Source organism: Elgaria multicarinata, chromosome 3 (genome assembly GCF_023053635.1).
Source record: "Elgaria multicarinata webbii isolate HBS135686 ecotype San Diego chromosome 3, rElgMul1.1.pri, whole genome shotgun sequence".
Classification (NCBI taxonomy): Eukaryota; Metazoa; Chordata; class Lepidosauria; order Squamata; family Anguidae; genus Elgaria; species Elgaria multicarinata.
The window spans coordinates 132,410,682-132,429,274 of record NC_086173.1 but is presented as its reverse complement, the minus strand read 5'-3'; the positions used below and the strand labels follow the sequence as shown (position 1 = coordinate 132,429,274).

Here is an 18,593-nt window from a genome sequence, read left to right as displayed (position 1 = left end):
ATCATTTTCTTATATCTTGGTAGATCCAAACTATATGTTGATTCCAGCACACTGACAAGAAAGGGGGAAGATCCACCAACACACCTGAAGTTGGGTGCACAAAATATAGGTAGCCCAACGTGTTGTGCATATACCAAAAGCCTTAACACGATTTATCTTAGCCAGCAGTCATATAATGAATGTCAATGGACGTTTAGCAAACATTTAATAAACAGCAAAGTTACTGGTGATTAACAAGGACAAAAACATGTCATAAACATGAACGAATACAAACAAGGGAAAACGTTTAAATAATATTAAACAATGACTCCAGATCGTATGCACCGTTTCCAACTTCGTCAGTAATACATGTTTTCAATTTTCAAAAGTTAAGCATTCACCATAACATAACATACCACAATTTTGGACATAAAGTCCAACATTTCTCTTTAGGAAGGTAACGATTATCATTCCTTTCTTAAAGTTTGCTTACCACTTTTATAAAGGGTAAAGCCCATGGGAATCATAGTAGAGATTAATGTTTACCAATGTCCATTTATTTGTCTGTATTTCAGCAAACAGTCTACCATGGGGGTTAGAACCTGCAGCCAACCTGCCAAGCTTATATGTTTATGTTATTGGAAACGGTGCATACAATCCGGAATCATCGTTTAATATTATTAATACGTTTTCCCTTGTTTGTATTCTTTCATGTTTATGACATGTTTTTGTCCTTGTTAATCACCAGTAACTTTGCTGTTTATTAAATGTTTGCTAAACGTCCATTGACATTCATTATATGACTGCTGGCTAGGATAAATCGTGTTAAGACGTTTGGTATACATGCACAACACATTGGGCTCCCTATATTTTGTGCACCCAACTTCAGGAGTGTTGGTGGATCTTCTCCCTTTCTTTTCAGTCTCACAGTGAGGGTTCCTCTCTCTTTTTTTGCTTTTGATTCCAGCACACATGTTCATTGCAATGAATGGCTAGGATTAGTAGTTATTAAAGTCATATTACTAGTGTTCTCCATGATTGTAGAAGTCTTATTTGGATTTTCTGAAATTCTTTGTTCTGCCCTGTGTATTAAAATTCTGTATTTTCCATAAATCATAAGACTGTTCATGACCCAATCTGGGCAAATAGGTGGCAAACAATCATCCAGGTGGCAAACTAGAAACCAGGCAATTTAGTGGCCCACTTTGGATCATGTTCCAGATTTAGTCCTGTCATATATCATAAAATCAGCCACATTAAATCCATACATTAGACTCATCCCAATGTCTACAAGTACTCATATATTAAACTGGACAGCCAATCCACAGGTACACAATATTTGGAACACTTTGAAAACCTAAATTTGCACAACATGGATTTTCTGGATATGCTTAGCCTTTCCCACTAAGTAATACCATTGTGAGGAAGAATTCACAAGACCATTTTTACATCCAAAGATCAACTAGGAGGAGGGCTTTCTCCGCTGTGGCACCCCGGTTGTGGAATGAGCTCCCCAGAGAGGTCCACCTGGCGCCTACACTGTACTCCTTTCGTCGCCAGCTGAAGACCTTTTTATTCACTCAGTATTTTAACACTTAATTTTAACTTAAATTTAAATTTTACTGTTTTAACTCTGTATTTTAATCTTATATCAATTTTGCTGCATGGTTTTATCCTGGTTGTGCTTTTTATACTGTATTTTGTACTTGTGCTTTTAACCTGTTGGTTGTTTTATCATGGTTTTAATTTTTGTGAACCGCCCAGAGAGCTTCGGCTATTGGGTGGTATAAAAATGAAATAAATAAATAAATAAATAAACAAATGCATTGCCTCTTTTTTCAGTGATTCTGCAAATACTGAACTTGGTCCTGTGAAAGGTTCAATACGTATTTAAATAACATCACACCAAACGTGTACTTAAAAATAACTTTTAACTTTTTTTTTTATTGAAAAGCTGACTAAACCAAAATGAGTTGTGTTCCAATTTGGGCAAGCGTTTTGAACCAGTCACACAAATTCTTAACAATATGTGAATTCATTGAAAGAACAAAATATGGTTATGGGTATCCTGGTACACAAGGAAAGCCTTTGATGAAGTTTTCTCTTAAGTCATACAGGAAGTATATGGAAAGGAGCTACTATCTCTGCCTGGGAGAAATTCCTGTATTCATAGCTAACTTCTGATTTGAACACATTTCATCCCAAGCCTTGTCCAAGAGATGTTAGAAATCCAATAGAATTTATTTCTCATCATTTTTTATTACCAAGGGAGCAATCTTACGCTCTTGCTGAAGTGTTCCAAGATTGGAGTGTTCCAAGATTGGAGTGCTCCACTGCTTCTTTTATCTGTAGATGGAAGAAAAATCATTCCCTGCCATTGCCAGCAATGGGGACGGAATATTTAGACAAGACTCTTGAGCATAACTAAATGTTTCCTGGATGTGGGAATGTAGCTGGGGGCTGAGAGACTGTTGGTTCCAGTCGATCCATGCCTCTGCCTCCCCATCTATTGCCACCCCCTCACCACATGTGTCCCACCCCCCACCTTCCCAAGGTTGGAATTCTTGGGAGAGGAAGCCACCATGAATGTTTCTGTGTTGGCAGGGAGGGGTTTGAAGGGGATGGGGTGGAGATTTGCAGTCAGATCTCCTCCACTGAAGTCAGAGCTCTGTCTTTGTCTTCAGATCCACAGTATTCTATGGTCCCTGAAACACCCTAAGGGCAAATGCATTGCTCTCTTATGTGACCATTTAATACAGACAGCTGATATAGCATTTTTTTAAAAAAATTAAGGGCAAGGAAAAAATATTTTGATATACTGTCATGCAACCTTCGAGTTATAATACACTCAATATAAAAATGCAGAAAGAAAGCTTTTTAGTGGGCTGATTGTATGCAGACCCACAAATTAATTTGTTGTTTACCAAGGTCTGTGCTAAGGGGCACCACTGTTTGTTATAAATATTTAATTCTTATTTAGCTACGACAAGCATTATAATTGGAAATATTAAACACTACATAACTTCACAAAATTTCTTTTGTGTGTTTCTTCCCCCATTAGGAGATTTTCTAAAGACTCCTATCTCTACTATCTGAAGAGCTGTCGTGTATCTTTTGTTATCAATAATGTACAACTTTACCTCCATGTTTTTGTAGTATTTCCAGTTTTTCAGTGTGCAAACGACCACTGTTTTTCAATACCCATTGAATTTGTTTGATTAAATTAAAATGCCTTTATGCACATTTAAACAAATGACTGCTGCAGAAAAAAACACATTATTATTAAGCTTGCTCCTATACAAATGTGTGTGCGCGTGTTTCTTTCTAGAAATTCAATATTTTAATTTAGATTCTTACTTTGAAAGAAAGTGGCTGAGGATACTGAAACTTAATTATGTATTATGATTTACAGTGCAAATTTAAGGAGAATGCATGGATCTGAATTTTATGGGTGTGATTCAGCCAACGTTAATCATTTTTAAATAGCATTGGTTTCAATGGAAGAATTAAACATATGCTTAGCTCTCGCCCAGTGAAATCAGTAAGACCTAAAATTATTTAACTTTGGCTGAATAGAGCGCTACATATTTAACCAGTAAAATTCTGTGCTTGTGTTTAATGCTGTAACTGTGGGCCTAGCGAATTGTCTGGGAACACCTTATCTGGTAAAGTTGCCGAAGCTAAGCAGGTGTAGACTCCACCAGCAGCCTATTCCATAGAAGAGTAGGATAGCAGTAAAATAAATATTGGGGAGGGAATATCACTTAACATAATCTTCAAAAATTCTAGAAAATTTGAAAGAAAAATGCTGCTTCAATACTTTTCCTTTTTTTTTATGTGTCAGATCAGTTTTCTTTTTAGTACTGAGGATGTTTAGGACTACTGTCCCTGTAGGAAATAAAAGTAGAACCTTGCTCTTGCAATGAACAGTTTGATCACTGACAGGATTCACCTGAAATTAAGCAATCAAAGCAATTGAGCTTGATCTCAATCAACCAAACCCTTAACCTTTCTTATTTCAATGGCACCACTCCAATTAGAGCTCCGTCACCATTTCCATTACAGACTCCTACTCCTATGGGTTTATTGTTTCCATTCTCAACAGGATGAAAGTAGGTTTATAAATTTCCAGCCAAACTGCAAATTACTATAAGGTATATACAGATCTATTTTATTTTCTTTTTAATTTCACGCCAAAGCGGGGAGGGGGGATTTTGCTCTTAATGAAATTTTGATGGAAAATTATATTGATAGGATTACAATCAAGCAGGAAAAAACACTGGCTGAACAGCCAGAGCAGGCTACACCATATATTATATAGCTTCTCCCAGTTAACAGCACCTGTTCTCTTATAGAAGGCACATCAATATGGAAATTATTTTGTGAGCCCATCTTTGTAGTCATGATGAAAAACAAAGTGTAATGAACTGCCACCTCCAGAAAAAAGATACAATGTGGTTATGTCCACAAACATCTTTCCGCCAGTTGCGCAAATTGCAATTAGTGCAATTTTTATTTTTTTTTAATCTTGAAATGTGACCAAATGTTGCCATACTTTTATTTTTTAAAAGAATGTTATCACCACTCTAATGCAATTGTGCACGGTCTCCTCTTGTCTGCTATGAAGCTCCACAGAGGCATATTCCTCTCTTGTCAGTTTCATCCCTTCATACATTACTGCACAAATTACTCACTGACAGGTCACAAAAAGTGAACCAGATTGGCCACTTAGCAACCTGATCCTCAGGGTCTGAAGTGTTGAGCTGACACTTGGAAGTACCCCTCTTCCATCCCATACTTGCCCAAGTCTGAAACAAGTGCTTTTTACACAGATGTACCCTCCACTCCCTTTTCTCAGCTCCCATTTGGAATAACCATGGCAACACTTCCTGAGAGAAATTGAGGGGGGGCATTGACAAGTTGTTTGACAAGTATGGACTATGGTTCTGCAGGACTAAAGGGAGTAAAGTGTGGAGAGGATGAAACTGATGAGGATATTGACAGGGGTAATATACCTCTACCAGGCCTAGATTGTACACAGCAATAAAAAATGAGTAAATTCCAATTTGCACAAGTTACAGAAGCTGACTTGTTTAAAATGCGAAAATTATAACCTTTTTTTTAAAAAAAAAAATGGAAATTTGTTTTTTGGCTTGACTTGCTACAGAGTGAATCAACACCAGCAGAGGGAAATGGAACAGAATCCAGAGATCTGAACAGGGGGAAAATCCATTGAGCTTCACCCCACAAATGGAATCCTCCAATTTAGTCATGAATCAGAGCACAAATTCCACTAATTTAGATTAAGATGATTTTAGTAATATGCAGGCAGATCTCATGCTTTTCACATCCCAAGAACACCTACTAAGACAATTCCAGAAATCTCACCAAGGTATTTCCACAACAGTATGTACATCTTCTGCACCAAAAAGACATGACTCTTCTCTCTCCTTTCACATAGCGAAGGCATTAATCTTGCTTTCCTAGGATCTGCTTTGGAATGATAGCAGCTGGATATTTCCACAGCCTGACCTCTATGTTGATCTATGGACTTTCACTCAAGTTGGAAGAGGACATTATGGGTAGTATCCAATAGGGACTGTGCAAGCATGGGTCACTCCCTCTGCATCCCAGACTGCACGCAGCCAGCCCCACTAGCCCAGGTCTGCACATGGCTATGATATAACACTTTCAGATAACAAGGGACAGAAAGGGACAGGTTGGCAGAGCTTGTTAAAGGGAGCTCCACACACCTGTCTCATTCCAGATTACAGCAATTCTGCTAATTTTAGGGGTTTCCCCCCGAAACGCTAAATTTCCATTGCGCAAGAAGAGGGTGCCACTTGCACAACAGAATCAGAGGGGCTGCCCGCTCATGGAACTGCAGCAGCATTAGGCTCTGAATTCTGCCCCATGTCTTTGTTGTCACTCAAAGTCATTGTGTGAACTCTGACAATATTACTTTGAAGACAGTGTAGTAGGATCGATTTTTGTCAACTTAATATGAAAGAACAAATACATCTATTTTGTTCACTATATTTTGTTCACTATTTTGTGCACAAGTCATTTTTTAAAAAATGTTGGCAATTGTGTACAATTTTGCAGTGTAAAAACAAGCAATATTAAAGTATTGCCAATCACATGGCTGACCTCATATTGAACTAAACATCATATAGTCAAGATTCACTGGAATTCCAAGTTACATTTGAAATGAGAACAAGAATGTTTCTGTCTCAGCTGAATGTAGCCTAAATATATCTCTGGGATCCCAAGAGCCCCTTGCATGTGTCTAACATGGTTCAACGTGCACATGACACCTTTGCCTTCTAGATGTAGAAACTTCTGCTGTATGAGGAAGAGACAAGAAGGCCTAAAAAGTCCCAGTATGTTGTATGGTAGTTCACTCATCACTCTTTGGATTCCAGCCATATTTTTGAAGTCATCTAGAGTTACCAAACGCTATCATGAAATGTGCTTTGGCGTGAAACAAAAGAGTGAAATGCCATGTTATAACTTTTCCTGATAATTATTTTTTAATTTACACTATTTTCTTCCAAAGTCAGTCTTGTGGTGGTGGTTACTGAAAAATTCTGAAATGAAAATGAAAAAAAATTCACAGCCTTCTATGTAAAAAAAAGGTCATGAGGCTCAAAGATCAAGGACTTGTAATTATTGCCTTCATATCACAGAACATTCACTACCTTAATGCTACCGCACTGATGCTTGTTGCTATGGCACTTAACTATTAATTTTAAAAGAAAGCAAATATAAAACAGCCAGATCAACATCAGCCAGATGACACAGTTTCACATCCAAACACTGACACGTATGATTGCGGTTCTTAATTTTATTACTGCCCCCTTCTGGGATCCTGTAAGGACAGAAGGAACAACCTCATGTATAGCCAGATCCATGGTTCATCTATTCCAATGCAGTCAAACCAGCATTGGATCTTAAAATCCAGCTCTCCAGAAACCGTTGAGCTACTTAATATCCTATATGTGGAAATTGAACAAAACTCTGATCTTCTATATACAGTATTTATTCTAACACTGGACAAACCCTTAACAACTCTTCAACCTTTGGCGAGTCAAAAAGAAAAGTAAGTGGCCAGAAATTAAAATAAAACAGAAATACTCCACTTCTTGAAATGAAAAAATGGCCAAAAGCGTTCTATCCTATTATTGGATGTGATCTGGCTACACAAAGTATATTAAAAGCTGGCTAACCAGCCTTTGAAGTACTTCAGGGCAGAGAATCCAAATCATCAAAATGTCTGAAATAAGATGTCTGACCACCGTGTCTTGTAAATACAGCATAAGCTTGAGGCTGTAATCCATTCACATGGGACTAAATTCTATGAGATTTATTTCTGAGTAAATATGCATGGGGTTGAGCTCTAAGGCTGCAATCCTAAATGCAATTACATAGGATTGCACTGCATAAGGCCGATGTTTTAACCACAGCTCCCAGCATAATCCACCAATGTTAATTATACCCAGTAAAAACAGGGTTGAAAGGGGAGTTTAACATACTTCACAGGATGTAATGTTCAACATGGTAGGGGATATTCAAGGGCAAACAGGCCAGCAAAGCAGGTTTCTAAATTCATGCACTTAGTTCATTCCGCATGGGCTTCAACAGCAAATATGAAATTTTATTTACCTTTTTAGTGGCTTCTGTCAAGCAATCTTCAGCTACAGCCAACCAAAAAGGTCACTCTTCTTACCCTGGAGACAAAATGGATACAACAGTGTCACTGACTGATCAGAGCTAGCAACAATATTGGAGATATTTTCACTGGCACTATATTAACAAGGGCAACTATAAATAAAACAACAAATGAATCCAATTGCGTTTAATGGTGAATGACTTTCAGAGCGAGTTAATAAAAACAATCAAGTCACAAGACAGTCAGTTATCAGTAACAACCATTGTGAAGCTCAGTTCAACAAACAAAACACACTCTCTGGGGGCAAAGAAAAACTCTAAAGATGAGGCTCACTTTGTTCTCTAGCACAAACTTTCTTAATCTTTATGTCTATCCCTTTATTTTCACTTTGAATAATATATTACTCAGAATCCTTTGTTCTCAGAGATTGGGTAGGTTTTAGTTCAATATCTGTGTATTGATTCTGATTCTTTTAAGAATTACTTTTATTGCCATAGTTTTTGTTGTTGTTGTTAACCCAAAAGGAGATAGTCCTAGATAAACTATAAGTCTTTCAACAAAACGGATTGCTTCACTCAGATATTCCCCTATAATACACACACACACACACACACACACAGAGAAGATTGTTGTTTTTATACAGAACAAACCAGATGAATAAAGAATTTCTGATGTCATAAAGTGGGAAATTGGGAAATTGAAATAAAGGAAGAAAACTGCTTTTTATCTTATAAACAACACAATATTCTCTCTTATGTAAAACAGTATGTAATCATTTAAAGAACATGACAGCCTGCCATTTCTGTTCTTGTAATCAGGACCAATGCATGGTAGACACAAAAAATGTTTAATTTGCTTCAAGTTCGTAGATCACACTACTAGCACTTAAGATTTATTTCAACATCAACTTACTAAACACTTTGGTAACATTTTGATTACAAGTTTATAAAAACTATACCAAATTTGACTACGAGTTGATCATTTCATGAACAGTACTGATTTCAGGTACAATTCAGGGCATGTTACATATGCTACTGAAAGCTATGAGAATTGAATGCTTTACTGTGTGATTAAACCCTATTAATTTCAACTGAACTTCAGAGCACCTAAACATGACCAAATCTACATGTTCATTTAAAAGCAAAGGCCTACAAAGTTGGCTTAATTCAAATATCATGTCAAATCATGTTTATAGAAGTTTAACTATTGATGGCAGGACTGACAAACCATGCTATGACTGGCAAACCAGAATTCATGATTTGAAGTAGAACTGCAACCCAAGGACTGTGTAAACTACGGTTTGGCAGTGTCTGAAATGACAAACTATAGTTACAGATGTTACTTCCCTTCCTGAAACCACCTGCCAAGTAGATATGCTGCTGGATCAGGCCGAGGGTCCATCTAATCCAGCATTCTGTTCACACCGTGGCCAACCAGCTGTCGACCAGGAACCCACAAGCAGGACATGGGTGCAACAGCACCCTCACATCCATGTTCCCCAGCAACTGGTGTACATAGGCTTACTGCCTCTGGTATTAGAAGTAGCACATATCCATCAGGACTAGTAGCCTTCTCCTCCAGGAATTTATTCATCCTCCTTTTAAAGTCATACAAATTAGTGACCATCACTACATCTTGTGGTAGTGAATTCCATAGTTTAACTATATGCTTCATGGAATGACTCAGGGTTCTAGTATGAGAGAGGGAGAAAAATATCTCCCTATCAACATTCTTCACAACGAGAATAATTTTGTACACCTCTATCATGTCTCCCCTTATCCTCCTTTTTTCCAAGCTAAACAATCCTAGCTGTTGTAACCTTCACTCATAGAGGAGATGCTTCAGCCCCAAGATCATTTTAGTTGCCCTTTTCTGCATTTTTTCCAGCTCTACAATAGATAGATAGATATGGTGTGGTGACCAGAGCTGTACACAGCATTCTAAGTGTGGTCGCCCCATAGATTTGTATTAAAGGCAGTAGGATACTAGCAGTTTTATTCTCAAATTATTTTCTAATAATGCCAAACATGGAGTTGGCCTTCTTTACAGCAGCCATACACTGCGTTGACATTTTCATCAATCTGGCCATGACAACCCCAAGATCCCTTTCTTGGTCGGTCGCTACTAGCTCAGCTCCCATAAGGTTATACTTGAAGTTGGGATTTTTTTGCACCAACATGCATCACTTTACAATCTTATGCAAGACAGCCATGGTCCAAATTATATTTAATGCACTTCCAAATACCAACACTTCCAATTAAAATATCTATGAAAAAAATGTGAAAATGATGTTTTGGCACAACCTGTTGTGACAGATCTAAAAAAACAACAACCCGAGAACAGACAATGTGATATGATTCTGTCTACATATATGACAAAAAATGGTTCAATAATTGCTTCTGCTAATTAAGATTTATTTGAGTAGCAGTGTGCCATGTATAGAATAGAACAGAACAGAAATTATGAAGAAGAACATAAATATAACTGGTTTTGGCCAATGTGCTTACAATCTACCTTAGACAAGATACAGGCAGAAACAGATTAGAGACTCAATAAAAGAATGATGAAATGAGGCAGGAGTGGGTAACTTCTTCTACTTAAGATTAGATGAGGCAATTTAAGAGAGACCCACAGATAGCTGTTCTTTTTTCTATGTGTACATAGGATACACAGTGTTAATAATAAAAACATTAGTATTTATATGCAAATAATCCATTTTTAATAAGGAAACTATTTATCAGACGGAAAATATTTTCACAAGAGTGTCTTTCTGCTGTCTGTATCAAGTCCTGATTGTGAATTTCCCAAGGGCCACTGGTTAAGTGCAGTGCTGAACTAGATGTTGAGATCCTTTCCCATCCTCCTTTCTGCATCAACTCTACATCACACTCTGTCCCAAAGTGTCCCCTGATGTTCTGAAACACTTTTTGTGTGCAGGGGTGGGTGAGAATCCTTTCTGGTGGTGGATGCCATTCTGTTGGTGGACAGACACAACTGGACCCTGATCCTGTAACTTCCCTCTTTGGGTAGAGTCTAGATAGCATGGGTAGGCAACCTGGTGCCCTCAAGATTTGATGGACTACAACTCCCAGCATGCCTCAGCCAGCCAAGGCTGGTGGGCATGCTGGGAGCTTCACTCCAACATATCTGGAGGGCCCCAGCTTGAGAAAGGCTACTCTAATATATCTTGTGCCACCCAAAATAGCAAACATAAACTTTACTAATATTTATATATCATTTAAATAACTAATCATGCTAAAGCGGTGTATGTATGTGTGAATTTTATAAGCACAGTACCTATTTTAAAACATAAATTATTTGAAACATATAATATGAAAATGTAGTATATAATACAGTGGGGTTCTCTTTAACATTCACAAACTTTTAAAAAGTACAAGGTAAGCCTATTTGAATAACCATGAGAAAAGGATATAATATTAAACCATCAGACAACTTTGGTATTATAGGATGATATTTAGGAATTGTACATGGTTAAAGAGCTCAACCAATTATATTGTGATCAGTTCTCCTCCTGTTGAAACCAATGATGAAAGTCCTACATGCTCCTCTCCCTTTTTGGTTGTTGTAATTTTGAACAAGTGGCAGTAGGTGCTGGTTTAAAACTAAATAATACAATAGCATGAAGAATGAATATATTAACAGTGCACTCATATCCCTTTTTACTCGTCAGTAAGACACACTGTGTTTAATGTGTCTTACTGTCTAACTAGAGAGTAAATGCCACTGGGCACAGGGAGACTTAGTTCCAAGTAAGGATGCATAGGGTTGCACTGTTCCTGTATTAATTTGTAATAATAATGTTCAGTATGATCAACAGTACTATGCCAGCTAATTAATTTTTGACGTCTGCTTCAAGTATTATAGATACAGTTAACAGACACATTAAATATGTCTTGCTTACAACACAAAATTTGAACTACCCTTAAGACACTTTCATCTTCTCCTGTGCTCACCCTGACGTGATTCTTAAAGACCACAACACATTCCCTAAAAGTATCAAACATTTAAAACATCCAATCCAATAGTGCAGAGGCTATCTGACAGTGCTAAGGAAGGGAAGTGATCATATCTTTCTTTTTTTATCTTTTATCTTTCGATTCATCAATTAAGGCCATTTTGCAGCTGTATTACAAAACTTGACATTGCACCATGTACATTGATGGTGCTATATAAATAAATAATAATAATAATAATTGCATAATTAAAAGCGACACTCTTCTCCTGCAATAGCTAGGTACCAGCCACTGAAGTTATAAGCCTTTGAGACAAGAAGAAAAAAATAGTTTTACTTTCTAGTTACACTGTTTAAATTTAGGTTTAATCTTTATAAAGAACACTTTTAAGAAATATGCCCACTGGGGTCTGGTCAAATCAAATCACACATAAAAATTCTAGCTGGTTCTCAAATTCAGAGGCAATATGTATTTTACTCCTCCACCAATGAACCACTACAAGATAAGCTTGCTGCAAAAGTCTCCTCCCTGCCTTCTAGCAGCTTTCAGATTCCTATGAACTTAACAGTTTCACTCTCTCTTTTATGTGAGGCAAAGAGAAACGTACTGCACAGCTTTCCGGTTCCTCTTGCTCTATCAGGTAAAAGTGTTCCTCCTTTCAGACTAACTGTAACACAGAAGACTGGCCATCTTTTCAGAAGGGGTGGGGGAGACAGCTCTCTTACCTAACAACAAAGCAATACCCTTGGCCACGGTCATGTGAAAATATTTTTGAGGTATCCTTTAACAACCTTTAAATATTGAAGTGATAAAAACAATATTTGCTGTTGTACCTTTGAAGCTCTAACAAAAGCTTTGTTTTAGCGTTTACCACAGTGTGCAATAAGAGTTAATAATCAAATCTGTCCCAACCCCCACAAATGTTAAACAAAAAGATAAAAGAAATGCAAATAGCTATTGTCATGGAAAGTTAAAGTACCTGTCTGTATTTTTAAGTGAAAACTATTATCTCTATCAATCAAAATTTAAGAATACAATAGCGCTAATCACATAAGGTGCTTTGACTGAGGTGCTTTTTCCTCATAAAGAAAGACTATTAAAAGTAATATACTTACAATTAGATAAGCTATTTGCAATGTTGGTGTTTTTTTAAAGAAAAAATCTTTAAGCAGTCTTATTGTTAATAAAATGCTTCTGAATATATGTTGATTTTCACCCAAGAAGAGTAAAAAGTCCCTACACATTTTAATAAGATTGATGCAATTTTATTCAGATCCACACACTTGCCAACATGTGGTGGAATAGCACACTCTTCTGTTTGAGAGGAGCTACTCAAATGAAGGAAATAGTTAATTGGTAACCTAAACTCCTACTTCTGGCCCCAGTGTACAATATCCATATTTTCCCTAAATGTATACGTTGCCATTCTAAGCACTAAAGACTAGCTTTTTTGTTGTTTTCTCCCCGCCCCCCTCCACAATAAGAAAGAAAGAAAAAAAGACAATTCCCCTCTCATTTGAGTTTCAAAAGGAAGCTGACATTCTCTTACAGGCAGCATAAATTTCATACAGAGTGCAGACATATATGATGTTTCAGGCATAGGTTTTCTCTTTTTTAAAAAAAGTAGATTCAATCTGAAATTGAGCTGGTGCAGCTGATAACAGAACATGCAGCAGTAATTATGTCTAGATTAAAAGTAACAGCAAATGATATTTAAAATGCCTTTAGTAGTCAGCTAAAACTAGGATGCCATTATGCAAACTCTGCCCCTCACAGAGAAGCATTAGGACTGTCATCTTCCCCCATCCCACTCTTCCCCTGCATTATCAGGTTTCCTGCTCTATAGTCCTATTACTCTTTGCATCATAGCTAACATCTCTAGTGTGCTATTAATATCAACGAAGAGACGTTTCAATTTACACATAAGAAAAAACTCCCGATTACAAACACAGACATTCTGGGGAGGAATCTAACTGAGGACAAAACAGAAACCAGGTGATTGCTACAAAAAACAAGCCCTACAAAAAATCCACAGCTTGTGTTGTATACTGTTTGAAAGCTTTTAGCAAACAATGAAAGTATTATCCCCTGTACAGCTTCAACCCGGAATGTCTAAGAATGAAGAATAAGCAAGCTGGACTCATTCCGTGTCACTATTTCCAAAGAACCTGCTGTAATTATTCAGTATTTACCTGTACAAGTAAAAGTGGACACTACAGAAACACCTGGATTCACAACCTTTATGACTGCAACAAACTCCCTGAAAGTATCAGGGTTAGGTCTGAACAAGAAATAATCCTGAACGTTTATAAAGATGAACAAAAAAGGATAATGATATTTAATAGTATACACTTACCCATTAATGCAGAAGAGGAAAAGCTTTGAGCTGTAATTCCCAAGCAAGTGAAGAAAAGTTGAAGAGTTCTGAAAACACCATACGTATACTTCTAACTATCCAGACTTTCTCTGCTTCAAAATTGGCTGCAGTGTAAGGAAGGACTGAAGGTATGTGGTCTAAACACAACAAAAGCCACTGCCTTACTCTAGATTAAATATGCAGGAAGAGGCCCCTTTGCATAAACACAAACACTCGGCAAATGAGTAACTGGCTCAAATCAGACGCCTGCTGTGCATTCTACCTGTCCTGATCTCTCACAAGCTGCACAGCCTGTTTAATAGGGATGGTGGCTAAAAGATCACACAGCTACATGCAGCCATCACATAAATAGCAGCAATAACAACTAATAAATAGGAATAATTTTAAGTACTAAATTGAGATTTGCCTTTACAAAAGAAAAGAAAAAATCCTCACCCACACACCTTTCAAGGCAGAGAAAGACAAAGGGACAGATATGCAGAAAAGAACCAGTAGGTAGAAGTACTTTCTTTAATTAAATCCTGAATTCATCTGAATTATAGGTTTTAACTGCATCTCTAAGCACAGTTACTTAAAAATAAAATTCACTGATATTGATCAAACTTATTCCCAAGTAAATATGTAAAGAACTAAGCCTTTTGTTTCAAAAGGGGACCTTATAACTTACGCCCTCTTAAAGTATGCAGGAAAAAGAAAGCCAGGTTTGTTTGTTGTTTGTTTCAAAACCAGCAAGAAAACAATTTGATTGATCAACTATCTGCTAATTATTTTCATTGTATAAAATCTCCTTGACAGGGATTCTTTATATAAAATTGTAATATAAACAAAAAAAAATAACTTTCTGTTAGGGTGTTTTGGATGGGAAAGATGAGAGAAAACTGGACATTTAACAAACAAAACAAATATATGATTTAGTCTTTTTGTCAAATGCCCCTAAACAGCCCAGACATAATCCAACCAAAACTAAATCCCATTGATTTAAAAGGAAGGGATTTACATCACAATCCTATGCATGTTTACTTGGAAGTAAATCCTACTGTCTTCAATGTGGGTTAATTTTAAATAGGATTGCAGTTGTAAGCACATGCTTAACTCTCCTGTTGAAATCCATGGGACTTAGAATTGCTTAAGTTTGAAAGGATCATGCCCGATATGTATTTTCAAAGCATATAAACCTCACACATTAGAGGTGTGGGGGGGGGAATGGCACTTGACCAATAGGATCAGTACACAGTAGCAATGTAAGTCTTGAAAGGTTAAGGATTAAGCTGCACATTCTGGGTTTGGGAAAGCCCTGTCATTAATTTCTGAAAAGTCATTCTATTTTCATACTCACTCACTCACCCTTTCATCTCCTCAAAAAGAATCTTGAGAGCAAGGTTTATTTATGTCTTTCATGATGCTTCCAATATAGCGACATGTCCAAAATATTCAGATTTTTTTGGTCATTGCAGTGGCTTTTAATAGTCTCAGAAGCTATAAATTTATTTTTAAATGGCATGTTTAGGTGTCAGATTACAGCAGTCTCTTTTAAAATCCCATTGCTAGTATGTTTTAGTAATATGGTTACGTCCACAATCCTATACACACTTACTTGGGAGTAAGTCCCATTGAATTCAACAGGATCTGCTTCTGAATAGAGGTGGTGTGCATAGGTTTGCACTATAAAACTTTTCTTATAGTATTACATCATTGTTCTTAAAAACAAAGACATCTGTGCTGGTCCATGAGAAAAAGAATGTTTACTAGGACCAACCAAGATGTCACAAAAGAGTGTACAAGCCTTCAAGTTCTGCAGAACTCTTCAACAGGCTAGATGGTATAAAAATTGTTGTGGCCAGGAAGTCTGCAGCTCACTGAGTCTGAAGATGGAGATTGCAGGCTGAATGACTGAGTCACTGGTAGGTGTTGCAGGTATCAGATTACACCTAGCATTCTATGACAAAGAAGCAATGGATGACCTGCATTTCTGAAAACATAATGTCCAGCTGTTGAATCAGATCTGTCTCTTGCCTTGGGCAAAGAACACAAGCAACTGGGCAGGCAGAGAGCAGAAGTAAAGAAAAACACGACAGTCCTTATATTAGCAAAGCAACCTGGTGCCCTCCAGATAATTCCCAGCCAGAATGGCTATGTAAGCTGGGAATTATGTGAGTTGTATTCCAACACAAATCTGGAGGACACCCGGTTTGGGAAGGCTGTCCTACGCACTCAGTTGCCACATTTCCAGGACAGCAGTTAATATGACACTTATTTTACTACTTTTTCACCGTGAAAAAAATGTATCATAAACATTTTCAGATATAACCATTTTTGTATTTATTTGAAGATATTGTTCAAGGCATCTTTGGGTCAGGTGAGTGATTTGCAGTGTAATCTATCAAACTCTCATGTAAATGAAAGAGTACATTATTATTATTATTATTATTATTATTATTATTATTATTTTATAAAGCGCCATCAATTTTCATGGTGCTGTACAGAATAAAACAAAACAAGACAATCTGCCATATGGCTTACAATCTAAAAGGAGAGGGAAAACCAATAGGGGTAGGGACATTAAAACTAAATATAAACTAGTATGACCATGCTACGGTTAAAAAGCTTTCGAGAAAAGAAATGTTTTCAAGCAAGATTTAAAAACAGAAATTGACATCGTGGTCTGCTAATGCACTGGAAGAGAATTCCAGGCATAGGGAGCAGCGAACGAGAATGGGTGAAGACGAGCAAGAGATGTGGAAACTTTTGGGCAAGTAAGAGACATGGTGTTATTGGAGTGGAGGGCACGAGCAGGGCGGTGAAGTGAAATAAGGGATGAAAAGTAGGGAGGAGCCAGATCATGACAGGCTTTAAAAGTAAGAAGAAGCTTGTATTGGATTCTATAAGAGATAGAAAGCCAGTGAAGGGATTTTAGAAGCAGGGTGACATGATCAAAACGACGAGCCAAGAAAATAATCCTAACTGCCTAATGATGAATGGAGACCAGTGGTGACAAATGAGAAGAAGGAAGACCGGTTAACAAAAGATTACAATAATCTAGGCGAGAAATAACCAAAGCATGAACAAAGGTCTTGGCGGAAGAGACCGATAGGAACGGTCAAATTCTAGTGATGTTGTACATGAAGAAAAGACAAGACTTAGCTACAGCCTCGATATGTGACGAAAAGGAAAGTGAAGAATTAAAAATAAAACCAAGGCTACGAGCTCCCTCAACAGGATGGAGCATAACATTATTGCCTGTTTCCATTTAAATATGCACGGGAGACCTATGGAAGTTCCAATGTGCAACACACACAAAATCTTACACGCATGCATCCCTCTTCCAGAGCAACACCCCTTGAAGCACAACAACCTGTGGAGGAAGAAAATACCTTCCCCTCCAGATGTATGCACTGAAGTGCTTTTTGAATGCACGCAGGCAAGCATACATATCCACAGGTGGTGCGGGGGGACGGGGGAAGGAAACTTGCCAATTAAATTAATAAATGACATGCAGCAGCAATGCTTGCTGGACTTTACATTTATCAGGCTACTGGATTCAGCCAACTAGGGAATTTCAAACAACTGGTTTCATGGTCAATCTTACGCTTTTGAAACATATTTATTTATTTATTTATTTTATTAATTACATTTCTATACCGCCCAATAGCCAGAGCTCTCTGGGCGGTTCACAAAATATGGGGAAAAGTGAAGGCAGGGTGTTTTTGCTCTTTCTTTGGGTCAACTCATATCTAAGTATGCTAATAAGAAAAATATAGATCCAAACGAAAACAGGTCACCCACATACTTAAACGTTTGATCCTGTGCCAAAAGATAAGGGGAGGGTGGGAGAGAATCATCCCTTTGCTTGCCTAGCATCTAAACATTTCATAATGGCAACAAAAACTATGATGCTGGCAGCGAGAAACCAAAATGTGCTTCCTGATCTGATATGGACGTAATGCTTCACAGGATTTGTTTTAAGTTCCTTATAAAGAAACTCTATAAGAAATGGCAGAGACCTCTACTATTCACTATTTTTGCATTGAATTGACCTTTAAAATAAGGTGTTAGGTAATACACTCAGCACAGATAACAAGAGATCTAACCTTGATGCAAATAAACCATAGAACAAAATGTAATCAGTATATCACTGTGTAAAAGCCTTTGTCCATCCCTATGGAGGTTCTAATGACTGTTTTGGCAGTTCTGGCTGGTAGTTATGCCTCCTTGCTCACATATATCTCATACTGGTTGAGCAAGCTAATGGAAGTGCTGTTAGTGGAATCCAATATTAATGCTCTGTATCGTGCAAAACTGGATGCAACTGAATATATTATACAATTATAGGTGATATCTAATTCCATAGCTAATAGATGCTGGGTTCTAAATTAATATTTTAATAAGGAAACTGAAATAAATACTACTACTCAGGTAGAATATCATTGCATTCTGGATCTGCCAGTCTCCTGCTGTAAGCCGGTTCTCCATAGGACTCTGTCGAGGAGGGGGGGAGGGGAGATTCTGTAGGCATGATTCAAATGTCTGAGTGACACGTCCTGATGCACCGAGTCAAAGATGTCATCTTCATGCAAGCTCCACTAGCTATATG

General features: G+C 37.4%; 1 protein-coding gene across 7 annotated transcripts in view; it reads right to left on the bottom strand.

Annotated features, from left to right (window-relative positions):
• FOXP1 (forkhead box P1) overlaps positions 1-18,593 on the bottom strand; it is a 630,188-nt gene that overhangs the window by 350,698 nt on the left and 260,897 nt on the right. For 6 of the 7 annotated variants that reach the window (XM_063122009.1, XM_063122004.1, XM_063122006.1 and 3 more), the window contains one exon: positions 7,645-7,709. The gene's annotated coding sequence lies outside the window, so the exon portion shown is untranslated. Of the gene's footprint in view, positions 1-7,644; positions 7,710-13,981; positions 14,071-18,593 lie in introns of those variants that run through there. The other variant, XM_063122007.1, reaches the window with a different exon arrangement.